Source organism: Taudactylus pleione, unplaced genomic scaffold (genome assembly GCF_031769625.1).
Source record: "Taudactylus pleione unplaced genomic scaffold, aTauple2 ptg001075l, whole genome shotgun sequence".
Lineage (NCBI taxonomy): Eukaryota > Metazoa > Chordata > Amphibia > Anura > Myobatrachidae > Taudactylus > Taudactylus pleione.
The window spans coordinates 1764023-1778634 of NW_028285476.1; positions in this window are offsets into that span (position 1 = coordinate 1764023).

Consider the following 14612-nt stretch of genomic DNA (forward strand, 5'->3'; position numbering starts at 1 on the left):
AAGTGCCCCCCAAAAATGTATTCAATCAATCTTTTTTTTGTGTGTGTGCCAGGGGTGCTGCCTGTGTCATTTATCAAGAGGCTGCTGCCTCGTTCGGGGTGCTCTCCCTGCCAGGTGGCAAAAAAATTAATTAATCAATCAATGTGTTTTTTTTTTCTGTGTGTGTGTGCGTGTTACCCATGGCATCACAAACGCCTCTGCTGAGATTTGCATAAACATTTTCAAAGGTGAAAATAGAGGATATGGTTTAAAAAATGGAATAAAGCAGCTAAAACTTTGTTCTCTGATTATAGTGTCCCTACTCCCTACCCATGGCCCCTCTACCTGACTTTCAGTGAGTCAGACGGGCAACTCCATGCAACCGTATTCCAGAGTGCAGCTGCTTCTCCAGAAGTCAGAAGATGTGTAGGGGGTGTGGTGATGATATGGACTAAAATGGAGCTCACATCCACTAAAGTGGACAATGAATCTCCAATCTAACAGGTAGCGCAGCTGTCATTTATACACAACACAGGATGGGATAACAATATAGGTTTGGGTGATGGTATAATCTGGGGTGATGTATACATCATCTTCTTCACACAATATTAATTAGTCCCCACTGAAATCCACCATTACAGGTGCCTCTAATTTTTGCACGTAATTGACGGTAAAGGTCTTTCTCGTACAATTTGTATTTCATTTTGATGGACATCATCTTTTCAACATTTGGGGAAGTAGTCTCAGGCCGATCACTGACAAGGTTCCCGGCTGTGCTGAAAACTCTTTCTGAGTACACACTGGAAGGTGGGCAGCTCAAGGAAAGCAAAGGCAGTTTTTTTGTGTAAGGGCCTCCAAGGGGTACATTTATTTACTAAAGTTTCTAAATATGAAGTGTTCATGTTGCCCATAGCAACCAATCAGATCCTATCATTTTCTATAATGCAATAGAGAAATGATAACTACAATCTGATTGGTTGCTATGGGCTACATGAACACTTTTCATTTTTAGAAACTTTAGTAAAACTAAAATTACCCCCAAATTGCCTCTTTTTCCTGCCAGTAGTTATTTACATGTGTCTCTTTCTCTTCAGATCTGTGTCCATTGGAAAGAAAAAACAATGACTTCATCCCTTCTGGGATGAAAATCCACTCCCGGCAAGCAGGCATGGCGCTCAAGAATTCCCAAGAAAAACACAACGTAAGACTTAAACCTTAAATCTGAAATGTTGCATTTAATGCCCTATTCTACTTCTTCATATATATGATATGGTTAAGTGGACAGTGGGAACAACAGCAGTTTGAAGGCCACTAACTATGTTTTTTTTAATGTCCCTGTACAGGTTGGGAAATGTCTTTATAGAAGGTCTGCAAAGGATTATTTAAGTCAATTGTTTTTGGAAAGATCTCTTCCTGGTCCCCTTCTGGGATGAAAATCCACTCCTAGCCACAGAAGCAGGTGCAGGATTCTCAAGAAAGACACAAAGTAAGGCCTTAAATCAGGGGTTAGCCAACCTCAGTCCTCAAGAGCTACTAACAGTTCACGTTTTCCAGACCACCTAGCTGGTGCACAGGTGTATTCATTACTCACCAACACATTTCAATATTTATTACACAGTGATTCTGTGAGGAGACCTGGAAACATGCACTATTGGTAGCTCTCGAGGACCAGGGGTGGATACCCCTGTGTTAAATCATAGATCTTATGCTTGTCCACATATCTATGCTGGTTAAGTGGCATTTTGAGGCCACTAACTATGTTCTTTTAATGTCCCTGTACAGGTTGGTAAATGCTTTTTCATGTGGAAAGCACTACTAGAAGTCTTCCCTGTCCCCTTCTGGGATGAGAAAATCCACTCCCAGCAGAAGCAGGCAAGGCGCTCAAGGATTCATCTGGGGCAAGGACTGATGTGTATGTGTCAAATATTTTTTTGTAAATGCCTCCTCCCATCCCCTTCTCTCTCATAAATTTTCTTCAGAATCAAAAAATTTAATTCAATTTACTACCAATCAACCCTTCCTGTCCCTGCCCTGTCTTCAACTACATACATACATACTCCAACTCCCTCAAGCCTCTCTTGAATAATAAAAACATTTGTTTCCTGATGTGCCATGTTGGAAGTTGAACTGCCACATTTTTGCCGCCCACTGCTGCCTCATAGCTTAGTCATATTGTGAAGTGGTTCCGGCGCTTCCTGTGATCTAATGAAAATCTTTTCTTTTTGGTATTTTTCTCCAAAAAATATATGAAAAAGAAAAAGAAAATATATAGTGTAAAACCATAACAATGTTTTATAAATCGTGAAAGGTTGATATAAACTCACCCTTTAGAAGTTGTTGACATTGGACCCAAATTTCACCTTGGTCCTGCGGTGGTTGCAGAATGCAACTTTGGCCTTTAAGGTGAGGTCTTTAATTCCTCCCACACATAGTGTTGTAAATGGGGAAATAAATACAACAAGTCTCCATGGTACAGATCAATTTACCCAATCCAAGATTTTACACAATATGCGGTGTACTCACCTTGAATGTGATATATTATACGCCTTGGACATTAATTTTCTCATCCCGATGTCCGTCGGTATATTACTATGGGTCCTTATACCCAGTCCAAAAATAATTGTGGATATAGACTAATTTCTTTTATAAAACAGTAATTTATTTCTTAATCTGTATATGATAAAAAGGTCTTAGCGGTATGTAGTTAATTTCACCAGACCTCAAAAAACATACAATTTCTGTTTAAATGAATTTAAAATATATAACAAAGCAAAAATCAAAAAATAAAGAAATAAAGCAAAAATAATTCCAGCCTGAGGAAGCAGACGTAGGATCTGAGAAACATGTTGCTAGGTATTCATTATTAGAATCCTCCACTCAATCATTTCTCCTTTTTCTACTTTTAAGATTTGGAATTATCTTTGCTTTATTTTTTATTTTTTTTTGCATTTTTATATATTTAAATTAATTTAAACAGAAATTGTGTCTACCTCTGTGACTGAGTCTCATTCTTTTCGAGTGCAGCCATCGGGAACCTGCATCTAGGTTACCTGTGTTTTCAGTGTAACTTTCTGGAGGGCACCGATTTATTGTCTATCACATTTGTTTGTATATTGAGGAGTGCCGATTCCCAGGACTGTTATATAATATATATATATATATATATATATATATATATATCCGGCACTCGCAGTACTTATGTCCACAGCGCCTGGTGCCTTCACAGAAAATAAAACAATGTGTTACGGGCCCATCATGCCAAGGATCCTCTTACTCCCCAAAGATTCCTGACCTCTCTTGGTCCATCGTTGATGCAGATCACTTTAATTGGATTGAGTAACCTTGTGTTAGTGGATTCATATTCTGGTTGGTTTCAGATAGATTATCTTCCCAAACTGACAAGTGCCACCAGGGCTGGATTAAGGCTTGTGAGGGCCCCAGGGCAACTAAATTGTGGGGGCTCCTTCAAGCCAAACGGAGCCTAACAAACCCCCCTCCACCCTCCTCCAATCCACCCAGAGCCTCCATCCCTGTCCCTGATTACTCACCTTCCGATTTCGGCAGAGATGTTCCCTAGTCTTCTCATCCGCGTCACTGGCGTTATTTGTCACGTGACGCCAATGATGGAACTCAAGAGCTGCTCTGCGCTGTATGCAGCAGCACTGTTTGTGCTGCTACATGCATTAGAACTCAGAGCCGCGGAAGCTGAGCTCCCATGCGGGAACAGGTGCCCTTGTGCGGAGGCCCATCTGTGTATGGGAGCCCTGGAGCGATGGCCCTCGTCGCCCCCACCCCCTTAATCCGGCCCTGAGTGCCACAATCATCAACAAAATGAAAATAGAAATAATGTCATTAATGCACAAAAAACTATATATGGATTTGCAATTTGGTGCGTATACACAGTACAGAAATACACCTTATGTAAACAAAACAGATGTCTAACCCTAAATGAGCCTCCTAATGTTTCTTTTCTCTCCTCACTAAATACTCTTATATGCAATTATACAGTGTAATAGTCATATGATTCATAATTCTATATTTGCCACCATTCCCATTTACAAAAATTGGAAATCTTACTTCCTCATCGCTGATCCATCAATGCACTTTTTTATCAGTGGTAAAAAAAAAATAGCTGGCCTACTAAAATTGGAACGGTGTAAGGTATGTAGTCTCTTTCATTTACCTGGCCAAGATGTGATGCCCTTCAGTGGAAGCTGGTTCCAATGAGCTGATGCATGACTGAATGGTTATTTATTTACCAATGGTAGTGGCATCTGTGGAAGAGTATCTTTGGTCACAAAAGTGAGTTTGTGGATCATACACCTGTCTGGGCAGAACTGTACATGGATGAGAGCAGCAAATCATGGAATTGGAAAGTTTTGCACAGGATGATCAGCAGACTTGGTTGTCACTTACCACTGCAGACTAAGCACAAACATACATAAACAGTACATAAGATCGGGAGAAAGGAGAATCAATTTTGTCAGATGTAATAGTTTAATGAGCTGCCAGAGGTGGAGATAGCCATGTGTTCAGGTAAAAAAGATCTACAAGAAAAAGGTAGACAATGTGTAGATAGACAACAGATGTTAGACAGGCAATAGGTCGATAGGGTCAAACGGTTGACACACAAAAGGTCGCCGTGGATGAAGGTCAACAGGATCAAAGGGTCGACACATGTTTTTTTCCCTAACCTTCACCTCTTCGTGCCTAACCATAACCCTCCCTCCTCGTGCAAAACCTAACCGTCGGGGTATGTGCCTAAACCTAACTGTCCCTCTTAGAGCCTAACTCTTATCCTCAGGTAAGTGCCTAACCCTAAAAAAACTCTAACCTTAAAATTTGATCATTTTTGTGTAAACTTTTCCACACTGTTGACTTATTGTACCTGTCGACATTCATCCATGTCGACCGTTTATGTGTCGAACTTTTGTCCATGTCAACCTATTGCCTGTGTAACTGGTGTCTACCCACAAACTGTCGACCTGTAAATCTATTGTTTGGAACCTGGGGCCCGATTCAGAGCCGCTCGCCAGTGCTGTGCACTCGCAAGCGGCCCGATGTTAATGATCTGTGCATGCGCCAGTCACTACGGGGCTTGCAAATAGACGATGGTGATTGACAGCTGGCCCCGTTTTGTGGGCAGGTGGGGGGGGTGGCTGCACAAACGGAGGCATTTCCTTAGGAACGCCTGGCGTTTGTAGGCGGACTAACTGACATCTGTTAGTAGGGCGGACTAACTGACTAATGATGTTAGTAGTGGACTTCCTGCTCTATTAGAGCAGGAAGTCCACTTGGCTTTGCGGCAGCTAGACCCTACCCCAGGGTCTCGTCGCAAGGCTGATGGTCGCGATTATCACGACGGTCTCCTGGCCACCTACACAAACTGTGGGTAGTCTCCCACAGCTTTGTGAGCAGCCAGAGAAAAAAAAAACATACGCCCACATTCCCTGTGAGCGACCGCCAGCAGCGAGCGGCTCTGAATCAGGGCCCTGATTTCCATATATAACAGAATTCTAAATAAACGTTACAACCCTGTTGTTTAGTTTTCCTTTATATTAAGTACATCATTGTATTTGCTGGTGTCTATAAAGGCGTCTACTTTTCAGTCCTCCTGTTTCAGTTACATAAACAGACTTTTTTTCTGTCTTATTTATTTTCCATTTTGTTTACAGATATTGCCTAATGTTTTCTTAGCTGCTGTCTATTCAACATATTTAAAGCTATTTGAGAGTGGATGATAAATCAGCCCTTTGTTAAATGTCAGTCTCCATACCAGACGTTCGTACATTAGGTTTTAACTGCATGTCAGCGTTGTTTGCAACATACTGTAGATTTTAGTATAGGACTTGCAAACATGAGGACCTCTGACATTGGGCTGCAAACTTAAATCTTTTGATCAAAACGTGAAATACCTCCATAAGTCACACTCTCCCTTTGCTAGATACAGATACTGTTTGCAATAGTAAGGAATCGGATATGGGCTGACAACTGAATTTTTTCTTTGTAACCATCGTGGATGTGGCATTATCAGGTACTTTCAATGGTATATTTTCTTAATCTAGCAGTGGCATAGCCATGATGGGTGCAGGGTGTACTGTGTACATATTCATGAGTGGACCGTACCTCACCCTCTGCACCCATTGCATTTACTTACCTGGAGGCTGCTGCTGGCGTTTTAATGGCGATTTCTTCAGCATTATGGTGCTGGCACACTGCCAAAGTCTTCAACGCATGTGCCAGCGCTACTTCATCCAGGGGCTCCCTTCCTGTGCTAAAATACGTCTGTGCACTAACGTCCTATATTAAACAATGAGGCCCTTAATATGCATATTACTTTTTAACTTTCAACAACACAAATACAACAAAGACCAATATATCACATACCTGCCAACATTGCCAATAAAACAATTCTGGACCAATTAGGCAACATTCTTCCCAGGCAGATCCCATCCCATCAAGCCACACCCATTTTGCATTAAACCACACCCAGTTAAATTGAGCCCCCGATTCTGACTATTGGCAGATATTCTATCCCCAGCATTGATATAAAAGATAGTATTTATAAATCTAATCTTAACCTCTTCATACACTAATGTAAGACTTTAACACCATGAAGCTTATTTACCATTGCCAATGTTTCATTGTCCTCCTGTAAGCTTTCCCTGCAATGATCAGACTATGACAGACTGTAATAGAAGAATGTTCTTCTACATTTAGTCATTTTTCTTTTTATCTTAAATAAGTCAATGATTTTAGTTGTACTTTATTATTGTTCTCTTTTTTTTTTGTCTAAAATGCCAGAAACACTTTCCATGTGGATGGTGCCTTAGTCATATGCTGTAAATCACAGCCAAGTGTAATGTAAAGTGGGTAAGATTCTTCTCAAAGCATTCCAGTAATAATAAATTACCCAATTAATACAAAATATTCTTCCATGAAGAAAAGCCTCTGTGAGTTTATGAAGATTTTATGCTTTGCGGCTACAACAAATAACCCCCTGGATCTCTTGAAAATAATTCAAAAGACTTCTTCTACAGTCTCTAACAAGTACGCTTAGTTCAGTTCTCACACTCATATTATCCGCATAGCAGTTTGTCCTAAAACTCAGAAAATGAGACTATTGTATTGTTTTATAGCAGCATGAAGTCCCTGTGCCTTGGTGAACATCCCTTTCTTCTTATTTCCCAGATACATTTCCAATTCTAATGCATCTGAACAAGGCTCCTTGAATGAGCTACAAATCTCTTTGCATGGTTAAAGTTGATTAGTGGGACAGCAAATGACAATTAGCAAGTATCAGTAGCCTGCAAGGCATTGCATCCTGGGGGCCTGTATGATTCGAATAGATGTTATCATGAATGACTATATATATGACTTTACAAGTCTGTTTGAGCGCCATTTACTTTGCATATATATATATATATATATATATATATATATAGTGTGTGTGTGTGTGTGTGTGTGTGTGTGTGTGTGTGTGTGTGTGTGTGTGTGTGTGTGTGTGTGTGTGTAAACTTTTAGAGACAAGCGCTCAGGTATAGTCCTAAATATACTAACTATGATTAGTGAATATAAACACCCAGAATAAATAAAAACACATTCCTCAAAGGAAAAAAAAAATATCTATATAAATATATATATGTATATATATATATATATATATATATATATATATATATATACATATATAATTTTAATTATAATAACAAAGTTTCCTGTGGCAAATGCTGAAAATAAATAATGCGCAGAGTTGAAGGTATTTAGTTTATTTATTTACAGTCAGTGCTGTAAAGCTGATGATGAGAGGGCACAATCTCAGGTATACTTTTTTAACAGACACTTTTAGATTTAATTTATCATATCTTACATCATATAGGGTTTTATTATTTATTATATTGTGGTTTTAATTGATATAAAAAAGTAAATTTATATATATATATATATATATATATATCACTGCAATAAGTGTGTGCCCCTATAGAGAATGTTTTTCCTGAGCACACAGTGGTTCAGTGGTTTCGGGCCCTGATACTGGGGAACGTGGCCAAGCAAGTGGGAGTAAAAACTGGAAAGCCAAAGTTACATGTGGATGTGGCCATATAATGGGAGTGTGGCTGAGTCTCTTTGGTAGGCCAAAGTGCCCCACCACCCTCTTGAGGTTCCTGGTCATAGGTTGTGGATTTTGTATGGCGACCCATGCTGTTCGAACTCCTTCATTAATGGTAACCAGCCCAGGCTATGAGTGATGGATTTGTTTTTCTTGGCCTTTTATGTCTTTCTTTCCTTTTTTTTTTTAATTATACATTAAAATGTAAGTCATAATTATGAGTTTAGGATGATGACTGGCCTCACAACGCACTTTGATCATATTTTCATGCTGAGTAACATGTACTTTATGTTAAGATACATACAATGCAGAATATATATTATTAATCTCATATTTTAGACACAAATAATATATGCGCCTCTACAAGGATCCCATAATGCTTTGCAGGACAATGAAATTACTGAGACTAGACATGAGAAGTTCAGTGTTAGGGCGTGATGTACTAACCGTGCGGTGTACATCCCGCCAGTTACCGCACCGATACTAATCGCATATGTATTAACTTGCGATAAGAGCTGCCCTTTGCGAAGCTGCTGCCACCAGATGAGGGGGTCTCAACGGGTCTCCCCCCTCCTAACCCTGGGAGCTTCCTACTGGTGACCTCTGCAGGAAGTTCCGGGCTCCTCCTTCTCCTTCCTGTACCCAGAAGAAGAAAAAGAGGAGAAGGAAGCGGAGGACCCAGGAGGAGCACGCAGGAGGCAGAGGTGAGGGTGGCTAGCAGTGAGAGGTGCTGGGTGACTGCAGCACGGTGAGGCGGCTGCGAAGCCGCAAGGAGTGGGATGCAGTAAGAAGCCCTTAGGCTTCTACAATGTAATGCCAGAAAATCCTGGGGTTACCCTCTGCATCGAAAATTGGGCGGCCGGGGCTTAGTAAATATGAAAATGCAGTAAATACCCAGAAAACAGGGTGTTTACCGCATTTTTCCTTTAGTACATCCCGGCCTTTGACTGAGATCACTATGGATATATTAAGATTGAACTCTGAGGCCGGGATGTACTAAAGGAAAAATGTGGTAAAAACCCAGTTTTCAGGGTTTTTACTGCATTTCCATATGTAATAAGTCCCGGCAGCACTTTTATCTGTGCAGAGGGTAACGCCAGAATAACCTGGTGTTACCCTATAGAAGCCTATGGGCTTCTTACCGCACCCCGCTCCTGACGCTTCGCCGGCGCCCCGCTGCCTCGCCTTCACCCATCGCTGGCCCCCACTCACATGCTCTCCATGGTCGCCGACCCGCGATCCTTCTGGGTCCTCCGCCTCCTCCTAATCTTCCGGGTGCAGGGAGGAGGAGGAAGAGCCCGGGGCTTCCTGCACAGGTGACCAGCAGGAAGCTCCCGGGGTTCGGAAGGGGTGGGGTCCCATGGACCGTCACACGGGCATTGGCTGCTTCACGGGAGGGCAGCTCTTATCGCAAGAGCTGTCCTTTGCGATACTAATCGCATATGTTAGTACATATGCGATTAGTAAGGTTGCGGTGACTGGCAGAATGGTCACTGCAACCTTAGTACATCCCGGCCTGAGTAAGACAGATAGGTACATGGAAGATTCCTGAGGTCGAGACAAACTGTGCGTTGTGGCAGAGCATAACCACTACAAGGAAAGGAAAGTGCTTACACCAAGAACTAATCGGAGCAGGAGAAAGATGCTGAGCGCGTGGGTGTACTCTAATGCTGGGTACAGACTAGGGGTGTGCACCGGCCACTTTTCGTGTTTTGTGTTTTGGTTTTGGATCTGGATCTTTCTTCGTGTTTTGGATCTGGATTGGTTTTGCCAAAACCACCCTTCCGTGTTTTGGGTTCTGGGTTTTGTGTTTTGGATCTGTATTTTTTTGAAAAAAAGCATAAAAACAGCTAAAATCACAGAATTTGTGTGTTTTTCTGCTCCTATGCTATTATTAACCTCAATAACCTTAATTTCCACTCATTTCCAGTCTATTCTGAACACCTCACACCTCACAATAGTGTTTTTATGTCCAAAAGGTTGCACCGAGGTAGCTGGATGACTATGCTAAGAGATACGAGTGGGCGGCACAACCACGTGGTCCATCTAGGAGTGGCACTGCAGTGGCAGACAGGATGGCAGTTTGAAAAACTAGGCCCCAAACTATACATAAGTCAAAGAAAAAAAAGAGGTGCAAGATGGAATTGTCCTTGGGCCCTCCCACCCACCCTTATGTTGTATAAACAGGACATGCACACTTTAACAAACCAAACATTTCAGCGCCAGGGTCTGCCACACGACTGTGGCTGAAATGATTGGTTCGTTTGGGCCCCCACAAAACAAGCTGGCAATTAATCTGTTCCTGCACAAACTAGCTCTACGGAGGCAAGATGTCGTCCTCATCCTCCTCATCCACCGATTCCTCACCCTCTTCAGTGTTGTGTACATCCTCATCCTCACAGAGTATTAATTCGTCCCTGCTGGAATCCACAACCACAGGTCCCTCTGTACGTTCTGGAGGCTGGTCTCCCTGGAAGAGTTGATAATTCATTTTATGAACATCATCTTCTCCACATTTTGTGGAAGCAACCTCCTACGCCTTTCGCTGACAAGGTTCCCGGCTGCACTAAACACTCTTTCGGAGTACACACTGGAGGGGGGGCAACTCAGGTAAAATAGAGCCAGTTTGTACAGGGACCTCCAAATTGCTTCTTTTTCCTGCCAGTACAGGTACGGACTGTCTGACATGCCTACTTGGATGCTGTCACCGATGTAATCCTTTAACAGACAGACGCACGCTTGTCGCTGCTGCTTTGAGGATGCAAGTGCGGCTACAGCCCACACAATTCACAAAGACAGAAAAAAGAAGAAGAATATTTTTATTGTTTGTGTAGCACACTTTGAGGGTGTCACCACCCTTTAACAGACAGACGCACGCTTGTCGCTGCTGCTTTGAGGATGCAAGTGCGGCTACATCGCACACAAGTCACAAACACATTAAAAAAATAGTTTTTTATTTTTTGGAGCACTTTGAGAGTTACACCACCCTTTAACAGACAGACGCACGCTTGTCGCTGCTGCTTTGAGGATGCAAGTGCGGCTACAGCCCACACAATTCACAAAGACAGAAAAAAAAGAACAATATTTTTATTGTTTGTGTAGCACACTTTGAGGGTGTCACAACCCTTTAACAGACAGACGCACGCTTGTCGCTTCTGCTTTGAGGTCAGTATCATATGCAGTAACAGTAGACTTGTCAGAAATTGTTGGCACGTCCTTCAGTCCGGACCAGATGTCCAAACCAGCCCTTGACTTATGACACAGGCGCACGCTTGGCGCTGCTACTATGTTGATGCACGTGCGGCTACATCGCACACAAGTCACAAACACATTAAAAAAATAGTTTTCTATTTTTTGGAGCACTTTGAGGGTTACACCACCCTTTAACAGACAGACGCACGCTTGTCGCTGCTGCTTTGAGGATGCAAGTGCGGCTACAGCCCACACAATTCACAAAGACAGAAAAAAGAAGAATATTTTTATTGTTTGTGTAGCACACTTTGAGGGTGTCACCACCCTTTAACAGACAGACGCACGCTTGTCGCTGCTGCTTTGAGGATGCAAGTGCGGCTACAGCCCACACAATTCACAAAGACAGAAAAAAGAAGAATATTTTTATTGTTTGTGTAGCACACTTTGAGGGTGTCACCACCCTTTAACAGACAGACGCACGCTTGTCGCTGCTGCTTTGAGGATGCAAGTGCGGCTACATCGCACACAAGTCACAAACACATTAAAAAAATTGTTTTTTATTTTTTGGAGCACTTTGAGAGTTACACCACCCTTTAACAGACAGACGCACGCTTGTCGCTGCTGCATTGAGGACAGTATCATACGCAGTGACAGTAGACTTGTCAGAAATTGTTGGCACATCCTTCAGTCTGGACCAGATGTCCAAACCAGCCCTTGACTTATGACACAGGCGCACGCTTGGCGCTGCTACTATGTTGATGCATATGCGGCTACATCGCACACAAGTCACAAACACATTAAAAAAATAGTTTTTTATTTTTTGGAGCACTTTTAGGGTTACACCACCCTTTAACAGACAGACGCACGCTTGTCGCTGCTGCTTTGAGGATGCAAGTGCGGCTACAGCCCACACAATTCACAAAGACAGAAAAAAGAAGAATATTTTTATTGTTTGTGTAGCACACTTTGAGGGTGTCACCACCCTTTAACAGACAGACGCACGCTTGTCGCTGCTGCTTTGAGAATGCAAGTGCGGCTACAGCCCACACACTTCACAAAGACAGAAAAAAGAAGAATATTTTTATTGTTTGTGTAGCACACTTTGAGGGTGTCACCACCCTTTAACAGACAGACGCACGCTTGTCGCTGCTGCTTTGAGGATGCAAGTGCGGCCACAGTGCACACAAGTCACAAACAGAAAATATATATTTTTTTTGGTTTGGAGTGTACTTTGGGGGTTACAGCACCCTTTAACGGTCAAGCCAGCCGGCCCTTTACTTATGACACAGGCGCACGCTTGGCACTACTTTGTTGATGCACGTGTGGCTACTGCGCACACAATTCACAAACACAGAAAATAATTTTTTTTTTGGTTTGGACTGGAGTGTACTTTGGGGGTTACAGCACCCTTTAACGGTCAAGCCAGCTGGCCCTTTACTTATGACACAGGCGCATGCTTGGCACTACTTTGTTGAGGCACGTGCGGCTTCTGCGCACACAATTCACAAACACAGAAAATTATTTTTTTCTTGGTTTGGACTGGAGTGTACTTTGGGGGTTACAGCACCCTTTAATGGTCAAGCCAGCCGGCCCTTTACTTATGACACAGGCGCACGCTTGGCACTACTTTGTTGATGCACATGCGGCTACTGCGCACACAACTCACAAACACAGAAAATATATATTTTTTTGGTTTGGACTGGAGTGTACTTTGGGGGTTACAGCACCCTTTAACGGTCAAGCCAGCCGGCCCTTTACTTATGACACAGGCGCACGCTTGGCACTACTTTGTTGATGCACGTGCGGCTACTGCGCACACAATTCACAAACAGAAAATATATATTTTTTTGGTTTGGACTAGGGATGTGCAGGCTCGGATAGGTTCGAGTTTGCACGTTGAGTTCGGATTTTTCCCTCCAAAAAAACGGAACTCAGGAAGAGGCTAAACGTCATCTTACATGGACGAACATCATCATTCCAGGACAAAAGTCCAGGAATGATGATGTTCGTCCATGTAAGATTACGTTTAGCCTCTTTCTTAGTTCCGTTTTTTTGGAGGGAAAAATCCGAACTCAACGTGCAAACTCGAACCTATCCGAGCCTGCACATCCCTAGTTTGGACTGGAGTGTACTTTGGGGGTTACAGCACCCTTTAATGGTCAAGCCATCCGGCCCTTTACTTATGACACAGGCGCACGCTTGGCACTACTTTGTTGATGCACGTGCGGCTACAGTGCACACAATTCACAAACACAGAAAATAATTTTTTTTTTGGTTTGGACTGGAGTGTACTTTGGGGGTTACAGCACCATTTAACGGTCAAGCCAGCCGGCCCTTTACTTATGACACAGGCGCACGCTTGGCACTACTTTGTTGATGCACGTGCGGCTACTGCGCACACGATTCACAAACACACCCCCTCTTACATCACAGCAGCCCAGCCAGTGGCGTAACTAGGGCAGGGCGAGCGGATGCGTGCCCTTGGCGCCGTTGGACCGGCGGCGTGGGGGGGTGCCGCCGGCCACGGTACCGGCCCGCCCGCCCTAGTTAGAAAGTGTAGCGCCGACCGCAATGAGTGCGGTCAGCGCTACACATTTATACAGGACCGGCGCTAGGCTTCCAGCGCCGGTCCTGTGCTTCACACCTGAGCCCGTTTCCTCCCCCTGAGCGCTTGCCCAATAGCGCTAGGAGGTGGCTCAGGCTGTGCATAACACACACATCGCCGCCAGTGCTTGCGGTGATGCGTGTGTTAAACAGCAGCCAATGAGAGTCAGATAGACTCTCATTGACTGCTGCAGCAACCACTGCAAGAGCCGGACTTCCGTCCGGCTCCTGCAGTGGGTAATGGGACAGACGTCATGACGTCTGTCCCATTATGCTGAGCGCGCCAGCCCGGGCGGGAGCGGCGTCGTGAGCAGGACCAGGAGCAGGAGCAGAGATTCAGGTAAGTATATTTTTATGTATATATATATATATTTTTTTTAACCTATCTGCACAACGGGGGAGGGGGGGTGGCTACTACTGGGGGGACCTCTACTGAGGGAGGGGTGGCTACTACTGGGGGCGCCATTGGGAGGACCTCTACTGGGGGGGCTACTCTACTGGGGACTACTACTTGGGGGGGAACTACCACTGGGGGCATTATAAAAGGGGCCTACTACTAGAGACACTGCACTCGGGGGACCAGTACTGGGGGCAATAATAGGAAGGGCCACTACAGGGGGAACTGGATAGGGGGGATCACTACAGGGTGCCTGCATAAGGGGACCACTACTGGGAAAACTGCATGGGGGGGCTACTGCTGGGGGCACTATATAAAGGGCACTGCATA